Source organism: Neltuma alba, unplaced genomic scaffold (assembly GCF_004799145.2).
Source record: "Neltuma alba isolate B1F8T4 unplaced genomic scaffold, ASM479914v2 tig00012187_pilon, whole genome shotgun sequence".
Taxonomy (NCBI): Eukaryota; Viridiplantae; Streptophyta; class Magnoliopsida; order Fabales; family Fabaceae; genus Neltuma; species Neltuma alba.
Window position 1 is genome coordinate 627,084 of NW_021636728.1, and position 4,203 is coordinate 631,286.

The 4,203-nt window shown below is 35.4% G+C and overlaps 1 pseudogene; it reads right to left on the reverse strand.

Annotated features, from left to right (window-relative positions):
- Nucleotides 1-1,488: 1,488 nt before the first annotated feature.
- Nucleotides 1,489-3,848, reverse strand: LOC114724393 (cytochrome P450 83B1-like; annotated as a pseudogene).
- Between the last annotated feature and the right edge of the window lie 355 nt (nucleotides 3,849-4,203).

The window sequence follows — 4,203 nt, forward strand, 5'->3', positions numbered from 1 at the left end:
TTCTTCTTCCACTTGATTATGGTTGAGAGAGTATCCATAGGGGTAATTTAGAGAAAATTGATAAATATGATAAATGGGTCTTATATTTAGGACCAAAACTAACTCAACAATTGGGTCCTATATTAAGGACCGGAGGAGTATTTTTTTTTGGAAAAAAAAAAGCTCATACGCTCAAATCCACGTACTTGTATTATTCTGTGCTTGCCAAAGGAACTTGTACACTGATCACCTAATCGTTGATTAGTTTGAAGATATACTTGCACATATTAATTTTACACCTCGTGAACCTCATCCTCTAACACTGTTATCTACGTTCTTGCCTGGCTGCCCTGTTTTGAGTTGTGTCCAAGTTATAATAGTGACAATGACTCACCACGCACGATTCCAGCAAAGTCCAACTTCCAAATCCAAGCATATCTTTTTGTGCGCAACATATAGTAAAATTGATGATTTTTAAATAATAAAATTATTTTTTAAAAAAATAATAGAAATTATTTTTATTTTAGATCGTGTGTCAATTAAAATGGTGTTTTAAAAAATAAATCTGGGAAAACTCAACCCGTCTATAATCCTCACTTGAATAATCAGAGGTCATGCTCATGCTCCCGTGATCATTTTGAAAAATTATTCAAATGCTCTAGCTCTAATTAGATACTCTATCATAAAGATCTTTAAATCCATAAAAACTACTATCTTAACTTTTATCCTTAATATAAGACGCAATTAATTAATTTGGAGAGATGAAAAAATAAATAAATTACTTTAAATATTTATATTTATTTTCTTCTTTAAACTAATTTGCTTGATTTATAAACCGATCTGTAATTTAATGATATAGATAAGTATTTGAGAAAGATCATGCAACATATGTTATGATTAGGTAATTTTTATAACTTTCTCAATTTTTTTAAATTAGTCAACTGGGTTAGAGGTAGTATTGCTTAAATAACTTCTTATTAATCTTGATTGATGTCTAATGATTGTTTGGGAGAATTACTATGAAATCTCATGAATGAAAATAATTATTAAAAATACAAATGATATAGAACAGTATATAGTGACAAATTTCAAAATAAGAAATAACAACTGTTCACTTGTCATTAAGAGTTCTTAATAATTTTTTTTTTGGGGACACGATTACAATTCTCTCTGATTGTTTTTGTGAAATAAATTCACCATAAGTGGGTGGGTCTCATATCTTGATAAACCGTTAGAGTGGGTTGATTCCAACGGAACCAGTTTTGGTGTTCATCCATTTGATGAGCACCATAAGCTAATCAGATTTGAACCGTCCGTATCTCATTTGAGTAGTTTAGATTTGATTTCTTTTTTATTTTTATTTATTTAAAATAATTATTTTAATATGTATCGAATCTAAAATAGTGATAATCTCTTAACTATCATTCTTTTAAAAAATAGTTTTTTTCTATTTAAAAATAATTAATTAAAGACTTTAAATTGAACCGTTCAATGAGATATAGACAGTTCAGATATGATGAGCTTATGATGCTCATCAAAGAGATGAGCACCAAAACTGGTTCCAATTCCAACACGGCACAAACTCTAGATAACAACAGGACAAAAGCTTTAACTAACCAGCTTGCCTTGACAAAATTGCATGCGTCTATCTTGCATGCTTATTTCTCTGATATTTTCAAACTTTCCTAATATTTCAACTCCCCATAATCAGAATAAGACAAACACAAATTTCCTCCATCACATAACTTCAATTGGTGGAGCGAGCCGTATGGATCTTGAATTGTACTGTGAACAACCTATGCCAGACCCAACAGGTGCGAATGTGGGTGGGCTGTATGGTTCTTGGCAACCAGGCAAAGATCGTTCTTTTTGTGCATTGTTATTCCTGGTATGACTTCTTCGTCAATGTCTTGCTGCTTAATCCCAGAGGGCAATTCCCAATCGAAAGATAAGGAGATTAGCGAGCATAAGTTCCACAGTGGCCAATCCCATGTGCAATGCAGGACAAATCCTGCGTCCAGATCCAAACGGAATCAGCTCAAAATCTTGCCCTTTTAAGTCTATTGAGCACTTGAAGAACCTTTCTGGGTAAAACTGTTCTGGGTCTTCCCATGCCCCAGGGTCTCTTCCTATGGCCCATGCGTTCACAAAAACTAGAGTCTTGGCTTGAATCTCGTACCCTTCTATGTTGCAACTTTCCAAGGATTCTCTTGGCACAAGCAAGGGTGAAGGTGGGAACAATCTCAGTGTCTCCTTAACCACTGCTTTGAGATAAGGAAGCCTTTCTATATCCTCCTCGTTTATAAAATCTTTTTGGCCATATGACTTTCTGATTTCATCTTGTGCCTTTTTCATCACTCTGGGATTCTTCATAAGTGAGGTCATCGCCCAAAGTAATGTCGCTGCACTCGTGTCTGTTCCTGCTATAAATATATTCTGCATCCATCATAAGAGAAAGTAATTGTCTAATTGCTCAATAACCCTAAAAAAATACTGTCACATGATGAGAACTTGTTAAGGGGTTGGATTTGGTCATATATATAAAACTTTAATTCATTTTGTCTTCCATTTTTTTTCAAAATATTCTTGTTGACTGTAAAGAATTTCTTACTACCAAAAGATAATTTCAATCATCCAATACACATGATTAAAAAGTATAATTTATGAAGACCAACACATATTTGTAACAAATAATCAACTTAACTAATTTCCTAATTAATATCTCTAAATTAGTTATCTAACTAATATTTCAATGCAGTGCAAGAAGATGCAGACGACATTACCATGAGCAAAGCTTTGATATGGTCCATAGTGAGATCAACTGAGGTTGAATGAGAATCCATTACTTGAAGAAAGATATCAATGATGTCCTTTTGTTCGGTTTGAGGCATCGTTGGACTCATGTGGTTGTCGATGACTTGTTGGTAGAACATGTCGAGCTGCTTGAAGGTTTTATCCAGTCGACTATAAAGTCCTTTGATTCTATCAATCCACCCCAACCATGGAATATAATCTGAAAAGTAAAATTCTGCCAACAAGGCCTGAGATTCATGGAGCAGTCCATGGAACCTACTTATCTCGCTTCCTTTGTCTTCCAACTCATACCTCTTCCCAAAAGCAATCCTACAAATCAAAGTTCCTGTGAAAGACATCATTGACTTGCTGAGGTTGATTAGTTCGTGAGAAGCAGCAGATTGAGAAAACCTTCGAATGATTCTCGCAACCTCGTCTTCTCGAATGGGACGAAACGAGTGGATGCGTCGAGAGCTAAACAAGTGAAGGACACATAATTTTTTCATTTCTCTCCAATAGTCACTGTAAGGAGCGAAAGCCACGTCTAAGCCATTGTAAGACAATTTCTGTTGACCAAGCAAGGATGGTCTGCTAGCAAATACGAGGTCGTGTGTTTTCATGACTTGTTTGGCTATGTTGGCTGAGGAAACAACTATGGCGGGCTTGAGGCCAAAGCGAAGGAAGATGAGAGGGCCATATTGCTTGGAGAGACGCCATAGACAGCGATGTTGGGCAGATTTAGGAAGCTGATGAAGATTGCCTATGAGAGGAAGACCACAAGGACCTGGGGGAAGATGTGGTCGTGTTCTTCTTGTTCTGCAGATAAGGAACACGAGGAAGAATGATAACAAGAGAATGACGAGGGCCACCATGTCTGTGTGCGCGTAGAGTTAAAGCACCTGATTCTGAGCTGCATATAGAAATGGGGGATCAATAATGGCTAACCACACTCCAAAAGGGGGGGGGGGAAACGAGGAACAGAAAATAAAGGAATGATTACCATGATATCCATCTGGGACATGGTTCCATGTCTTGATGTCGAAAGGATTTTTGTCCAAAACAAGTAAAATAAATTTAGAACATAGCGTGCGCCTTGTCATTTCTGTTTCCTCTCGTGCTTCCTTTTTCCCAAGAAAATAAATAAATAAATATCCCTTTCATCACATGGGCTGTTTGACTTTTTCTATGAAGCTTAAATTTGAAAAATAAAAACAAAACAAGCATAATAATCCAGTGAAGCCACTAACTGTCCCCACGTTCTAGGTGTTTCAAGCTTCGTGTTTTTCCCCCCTTAACGTTTTTTTAAAATGTATTTTAGTGCTTTAATTTTATACAAGATTTTATTTTAGTCTCCTAATTTTAAAAAATATACTTTTAATCTTCTAACCCTATAACTGTTAACAAAAAATAGTGATATTGAACTCTTAAATA